The sequence below is a fragment of the Drosophila mauritiana genome, chromosome 3L (genome assembly GCF_004382145.1).
Source record: "Drosophila mauritiana strain mau12 chromosome 3L, ASM438214v1, whole genome shotgun sequence".
In the NCBI taxonomy this organism is placed as follows: domain Eukaryota; kingdom Metazoa; phylum Arthropoda; class Insecta; order Diptera; family Drosophilidae; genus Drosophila; species Drosophila mauritiana.
Genome location: NC_046669.1, coordinates 6,604,357 through 6,612,804, shown reverse-complemented (window position 1 = coordinate 6,612,804; position 8,448 = coordinate 6,604,357).

The following is an 8,448-nucleotide window of genomic DNA, read 5'->3' as shown; positions in this document are numbered from 1 at the left end:
GAGTCGGTTGGTCATGGCGTTGATTAGTCCAAAAATGAAAATGAAAAAAAAATACAAAAAATGCCGGGGAAAAAATACAAATAAATAAACGGGGAGAAAAAGTCAAGTTAGTCCGGGGCACAAGTGACACAGCATGGCGCAGTCGCAATCGCTGGGAGATGGAACCCAAAAAATAGTCGGAGGCGATGGGGCCTTTGTGTCCAAAAACCATTTGCCGCCATTTGGCTGAGACTGAGCTCGGTTTCAGCTTTTCGTTTTGGCCTTTCTGTAAATTTATGTCTCATCGAGTTGACAACCTAAAGAATGGGCTACCTACAACAACGTCGTCGGACCCAGAAATCTATGCGTTGTTGGATTTCAATAAAAAGGCGTACCGCTAAATTCGAAAGTTACATTTTTGGAAATTGGAAGAGGAGCCGTCAGGTTTCTTTCTCATTAAACTCGGGTCTTCGTTCAGCTGGCCGTTTTTTCTTAATTTAATACATTTTTGGCTTTACGATGATAGCCGAATGAGAAATATATATATATATTTATATCTGTTTAAATGAACTAGAAGTCAAGTTCTTTTTTGGCGCTCCTCGAAATGTTGCATAAATTTGCAATTCATTAAAGCCAAAATTTTGCCTAATTTTTTCCACCGATTTCGATGGTCTTGTATTTTTGCTGGCAATCACATAATTTATGCGACAAGTTCTACATTTTATTTACGTGATTGTGATTAAAGTTTAATGGGTTCATTGATTGGCTCGATTCGAAATGCTATACACGTGGCCAAGAACCAAAGTCAAGTCAAGTCTTGAAATTCATCAATGGTGAAGCTTTGCTATATCTTCGGTTTATAGAAGGGTTCATAAAACAAATGCCCATGCAGGGTGCTTAATAAATGTGCTTAGCTAATTTTCTTAAATGCAATAAATTTCAATGAAAACGTACTAAAAACAAATCAATGTAAGGCGAGAGGAAAATAGATTGCCCGTTTGATACCCTGCAAAATGAAGGCAAAGAAATTCATTATCAGAATTCGATTTGATTGATACAAGAAATTGCTTACTAAAACCTGCAATATGGTTAATGATTTCAAGAAATGGGCTTGCAGAGTATTCTAAAATTGCAACATTTAATGATGATGTATCCTGATTTTATATATCTTAGGTTGTATCCCTAACTTTCTGTAGGGCAGCACATCCGTCGAGCTGCGTTCTGGACGACCACTCCTCACTTGTTTTATATTTTGTTGTTTCCGAACAACATGTGTAGCAATAAAAGCACTGACCAAACAAAAAATTCTACAAAACCAAAACCGAAATATACAGCCGGGCCAATAAAAACCAACACTGCAAGAGGAAAAAAACAACACAACAACACACAAGACAACACACAGCTCGACACAACAAGAGCAAACAGCAAACATCAAACACGATTTGTTCAAATGTACGCAATTATTTATCGGACCCGGACCCGTAACAAACTATCGAAGACCAGGGCACTTGAGATGAGTTTAGTCAGTTCAGTTGAGTTCAGTTCAGTTAGGTTGAGTCGAACAGGGCCAAAAAGTCGAAGGAGCTGGGCGAGATTTATGCACTTGGCCAGGACCCTTTTGTCCGGTTGGTGGGGCTCCAGACCCTCAAGCTGCTGCTGCTGTTGCAATTGAGTAGTAAAAAATAATTTCGCCTTATATGAGATTTATGTGGCTTGTTTGCACATTTGATGTAGCCAACACCAACACCTCGGAAATGGAGAGGGATTCGCGGCGGAAGATCGAAACGCCGTGGCATATAAATTGCACTCAAATATAGAGTTGGTCGGTAAGGTTTCGAAGGGAGGCAGCTCGGCCACGCCCTACTTTCTATCTCTAAACGGTTTTTTATTTCAAATGAAACGCCAAACTTTCACCCAAAATTGTCATCGATTTTAATTTTAGTGCCCCCAGCTGAGCTCATTTACCTATCAGCTTTTTTTCGAGCGAACTGAGATCTACTTAGAGCGTGTGCCGGTTGGAAAATTAGTATCGACTAATGGATCCATAAAAACTACTAAAAACAATTCGTGCAATTGCACAAATAGCAGTTATAAAACCGAAATCGAGTCGCAACAATGGTAAAATAGAAACTAATAAAAAACGCTTTAATGAGCTATAAAAAGTGGAGCACTGTACAGAGTAAATGCAAATTGTTACTAGGCACTCGCTTATTGTCTATTATATTTCTTGGAAAAAAAACCATTGAAGCCGTGTAGATCAACAAATGAAAGGTGTTAGACCGAAGATTATAATTACGTTGTCCGATCATCAAACAAATTAGTTACAAACTATTTTTAATCGAAATGGTTGAGTATCACATACAAATGTTTATCTAGATTATAATTATTTCAACTACTGTTAATGGTTAGTATCATTATAAGTTAATGTAATAAGTTAAATAAAAATATTATTAAATGAAGGAAAAGGTTTTAACCTAGCTGGCGTATTTTGACCAACTTTTTGACACCAAAATGTTTCTTATCTTTTAAAATATTTCCCAACTAAACCCAGTTTTGACGTTTTAACTTTAAATCAAAAACAAACCAACATTAGCCCCTATAAACTGGACATCATATATTTTAATCGATTTTAAAATGTCCGTAAAAATAAAAGCTAAAACTCACACATGGGACCAATATTGTCATGCTGTTTGGTTTCTTGGCAACTGAAATAAAATTTGACTTTTTATGTCGTCGTTGACCTTCGTCTAATAAGAGGAGCAGCAACAACAACAACAACAAAAGCAGCAGCGGCCAAACAAGAAAACTTAAACTTTAACTAATGAAAGAAAACAAATTTATAGGCATCATAATTATGCGAAATTTCAACGGGCCAAAATGTTATCGAAACCCCAAAAAAAATCGTATAAAATTTAAGTTAATTTTTTTCTCTTTTTTTTCTGGCTAATAAGAGGTACAAAAATCCGTCCATAGATGATTGCCGTTTGGCCAATCAATTTCTGGTTAATAAATTTGGCGCAAAATTGTCAATGGCCAGAAGACAAGGTATTTATGACGATGTGGCTGCTGTTGTTGTAGTGAAATTGTTGTCTCCGCCAAGTTGTTGTTTTTGGTCTTAGCCGTTTAGCTTGTTGTTTGTGTAGTGAGGCGTTTCAGATTTTTGTGGTTTTATTTTGAATTTTTTGTTAACGTTTTTTTTGGAGTACGGGTATTTCGAAAACGGCACGTGCGCCTGTGTCAGGTTTTTTACGAGCGGCTAATTTTGTGGCCCGGTAGGTTTTGGTCTTTAACTCTTGGCCAGAAAGACACTCCGACGATCTGGGGACTTAGTTTCCTTTGTAGAAATTAAGTGACTATGACTATTGGGGATATAAGCTTATGGCGGAATCGATAGCGTTGCTCAAAGCCAAATCCATAAAAACTAATACAACAGCGAGTCTATAAAGTTTTTTGTGGAGTCTAGTTTGAATTGTTTATGCTAAAATATCTGATGGATTGATTTGTCGAACTTGTGATTGAGTCGTTTGGCCATTGACAAAGGGGAGTTAAAATGGCCAAACAAAATCGAAGATTGAATTCTCTAGGGAAAAAGTTCAATAAACTAAATAAATTTTCACATTCATTGGTAGAACAATTTTGAGAAACTCGATAAATAATAAAATAATATTCCATTAACATGAGATATTCAAAGTGTTTTTGTTACTAATTAATGTATCCAAATAGCCATTAAATACAATATTTTTAAGATCTTCGCCACTCTTAAAATCCTGGACACTTCTCAAGCTGAGATACCCCAACTACTTCAAAAACTATGGAAAAATCGAACACTCCCTCTCGTATTTCAGTTAAATTGCTAGTGCCAAATAATCTGATGGATTGATTTGTCTTCACTACGAATTAACTCGTTTTGTGGCCAGAGCTGATGATGATGTGACTTCCTATTGATTTACAAGCTGACAGAGCCCAGACATAAGCAAACAAACACACTAGCACACGAAGACAGTCCAGTCACTTAGCAAATCCTTTTTTATCTTTATGGCTCTGCGTTCGAATGAGTCGAGTCGTCGTCGTCGTCTGCCGGCAGAGATTCGATTCAGCTTCAGTTTCCAACTGGGCTCCATTCATTCATTCATGCAAACTGGTAGCCAATTGCCTGCTGCCGAAGACCCATAAAATTGGCCAACGATCGCTCCATTAGGCCAGAATGCCCTCCTCTCCAGCCCACCCCAACCCTCAACCAGCTCTCATTCGTTGTGTAATTGTCAACTGGCACGATCAGCAGCATCAACAGCTCATCAGGCAGATCCTCCGGCCTCAGCTCCTCGGACAACTCAATAAACGAGGCTTGGGACTTACACCTGACCACAAAAAAAAATAAATCCCCACTGCCAGGGTCAGTTCCCTCCGCTCCCTTCCCGCAATCCTTGCAAGCCTGTTTGATTTCATTTCATTTCGTTTGCTGCGGCTGTTTTGCATGCTTATTGCCAGTTTTGATTGCAGGCGCTACACAGCCACATCCACATCCACATCCACATCCCAGATTCCCAGTTCCCAGTTCGCAACTCAACTCAACACAACACAACTCCGGTGCACTGCCTGCTGGCCTGTTAAGAAGGCGTTAAATGCATGATTTGTGGCCACAGTTGGTTAATGGTAATGAAGCTGATGGTCAGTAAGCCAAATAAGCGACGACCGGCCTACCAAGCGGCCAGCACTTCGGAATCGCCTCTTTTTGTTGATTTTTTTACTTTTTGATTTCAATTAAGCAGCTTTGTGTGAATTGCTGAAATGTTTATAGCCTTGGTTAGGGTATGAGTGGTCCGAGTCGATAACTTTTTCCCATGAATTCTACAAAGTTACTGACAGGCGCAATGTTTTGAAGTAATATTATTAATTGTTGGTAAGATATTGGATAATACTTTAATGTTTATTTAAAGATTATTATATTTATTATTTATTTTTTGCATTTGCTACTCTTTACAGCTTTTTAAGTATTTTTGAACTTTTCAAGAGAGAGTATTCAATGAATTGCAGCAAAAGCCAACTGGGTATAAACCAGGCCATTAAAGGGCGGCGTTCATGTATTTATTGTCTTTTTAATGAAGGGCATTTAGAGCTCGCGCTATATCCTTGCTCCATTGATACACTCATTTCTCTGATTTTTACGAGCTCATTGACGCAGCAGACTACTCCTTTTCGAATTGGGTTTATGCTATTTAGCTGAGCTATTCATCTAGTTGCGAGCTGTGACGTCACAGTTCGTCAAAGGGAAATAAATACATACATATATGCAGGGCGGTCAGAAAAGAGGCCAAAATCGGCGATGTAAAGAACGCAAGTCTGCGGTACGCCCAGGGCGCCATAATCACAGACGACGCGGCTTTTTGTAGGTCAAGTCTGGCCGGGCTTATGGCTTACGGCTTATGGCCGCTCTTGCCTGACTTTGGAGTCTTGGAGCCGCGTGTGGGTGTTGGTGTCAGTGGCGCTGCATAAAAGTTTTCGCAGCCGTCAACCTTGTGCAACTTTTCAGACGGCCAAAGAAACTACGAGTACGACTGCAAAATGCAAAAATTTAACTGCGACGGTGGCGCGACAACTACAAAAATTGCATTGGCCTGTTGGCTTTTGGGTTTGGGCCTGGTCGAATGGCCAAATGGCCAAATGGCCAACTTAGCTGCCAATGCGACTCGACTCGGCATCATAAAATTTAATTTCCTGCGCTTTAAGTTGGCCCAAATATGTATGTATGTATGCTGACCGCCGCACTCCCTCTTGAATTTCCCCTCAAAAACGCTGGAAGCCCGTTTTAATTGCGCTTTCATTAACGCGACTTTGATTTATGGCTACCGCGTTGGCCAAAGGTTGTTCTTGTTGTTGTTTAACTTTTATACCTATATTTTTGCCTCTTTATTTTACCAGCTTCATCGATTTCTTTTGCAAATATTTAAGATTTTATTTTTTCCAATCTTTTCGCTGGCCGGACTGTTTGTATTGATTTTCAGCCATGCTGAGGGGCTTTTTGTTTAATACTTTTCGGTAGTCAAATTGCCGCCGACACTAACAACATTTGGCCAACAACAAGAGCAACAGCAGCAGCAACAAAAAGCCAATGCGTTTACGAAACTTAACTTCTTCTTTTTTTTTGTTGGACTTTGTTTGCCGCTCTTGTTGTTGCCGACGATTGCTGGCTTACAGCTGAATCAAAGCGTATTTTTTTGGGATTTTTCGGTTGATGATGATCTGTCAGATTTTGAAAGTCTAGACAGGCCGACGACAATACTCATCGCTGGGAGGTATTTTCAGCTTATACGGTTTTATTTTTGTTACCAAAGATTTGCATGTGATCAATGTGTAACGATGGCGGAGCTGCCGGCTATAAGACTTGAATTCTAAATAAGTTAAAAATCAAGTTAATATATTGCAATGCTTATATTCGGCAGAACTGGAACTGCTAACTCCATTTTATATGGTGCTAGAAGCAGAGCCTTTCTGCAACGTGGCCATTGGGAAATGGCGAAGCGGCGCCTCGGCATTTTCCACCTCTGCCATTTCCACGCCGCCCCGAGCAGCCGATGCGGCGTCTACTCGCGTTGCATTGCAAATGCGAAAAATGCTAGGAAAATTAGAAATGCAAATGCAGTCGATGCTGGCGCTTTGATGAGTCGTCGTCCGTCCGTCTGCTGCTCCGTTGTTTGCCTTTTGATGATGCGCATGCGCAGCGTTGGCCGAGTGCAAAAACGTGCGGCCACGGAAAACGTCGACTGCGTGGCATCGACATCTCTCCTCCTGAAAAAGCATTAAGGCAGGCAGCACGTGCGCGCATGCGCAGCAAATAACTCGCCCATCTTCCACATTTACTCCTCTGCTCGAACTGAAACTCCTACTGCATCATGGTTGTTGAAGCTAAGGTTGGAGCTGGAGTTGGATTCTTCAGCCCCCATTGAGCAGGGGGAATGCCAACATGCTCGGCTACTTTGTTTATTAATTCTTTTGCGCATTTTTTCGCGCTTGACTCCGGGATGTGCTGTTCAGTTCAGTTCAGTTTAGCTCAGCTCAGCTCGGTTCGCTGCAGTTCGCTTCAGTTTGGTTTTGGCCGGCGGCAAAAAGATTATTGCCGGTTTTCATTAAGAGATTTATGGCTCCCAGTGAGCAGACTGCATTGCATCGTTTTGCGGCATCGGCGTCAGCATCAGCTGCTCCCCATGCACTTGACCGCCGCTGGATGCCGATGGCATTCGTTCACGGCCTTTTGCCGGTTTCAAATTCAAATTCTCAAATTCTATACTGCACCTGAGATGCACTGGAAAAAACAACTTGACTCTTTACAACACAACTTTGCGTGATTTATAAGTATTGTAAGCGCATATGCTTAGCAATTTTTTGTGTGAAATTATGTTATTATCCACTACATTTTCCTGCTATAGTAACCACCAACAGAGAGAGATATCAGCCCCATTTCTCCCAGTGCATGCGCCTCCTATTTGCTTTTAGATAGCTATCTTGAGCGCTGGGCGACCTTGTTGCCGGTTTTGGCCGACAGACGTTTGGCCAAATGTCAAGCAACGTCTGCGACTGTCTGCAAATTGTGTGTGAGAACATAGTTTTTTTCCCATATCGCTTTTATAGTTCGAATTGGATTCGAGACCCGGGCCAGGGTGGCCCAGAGTTTGACTTTATCTGCGCACCGGCCACCCCACCCATTAGCCTTTTTATTTATACGTTAAAAATGTGCGCAAACAGCAGCGAAAAGAGCAGCAGCATATTGCCAATAACAGCGGCAAAAAAAATAAATAAAAAAATAAACTAAAACACATCGCAAAGTGGTTGGCTTTGACACTGCGCAGCACGATCGCGGGGGTCTTGGTATCGCGGACTCCGGATTGGACTTCTCTTAGCCAACAACTGAACTAGTGGCTAATGCCGCTGCCAATTTGCTTGCCAAATGCCGCCCCGCAGGTGCGGATCGAGGTGTAGCAACTGCAGCAGCTTATAAAGCCATTAATAACCCGCGCATTTTCAACAGTTTTGGCCAACAGTGCGACTGCACACACGAGACGTAAATGGCGATCCGCGGCGACCGCAGATCGGCGACAATGTCATGGTTCAGCCATCAATTGCGTTTGCTTATTAGAGAGATCTTTGTTTGTTTGTTTGTCATCGATGATGACTGCGAGGTTTGACCAAAGAGTTAGCGAAGTTTCAAGGATTCCAAATGCTATGATTTCAAGTTTCAAGTGGTGCAAGCCCTACCAAATAAAATAGCTACTTAACAATGTAAGAACAGAACCGTAAAATACAGTTGGAATTCATTGTACAAAAATGTTTTTAAATTTACACTGTTTTTCTTAACCTTTTATGTACTTTCAACAATTATCACTTAACACTATAGAAACAAGTGGCGACATTTTAGTTGGGCCACTCTGCTTTTCTGATTTTTATAGACAAGTAAATAAAAATTAACATATTGAA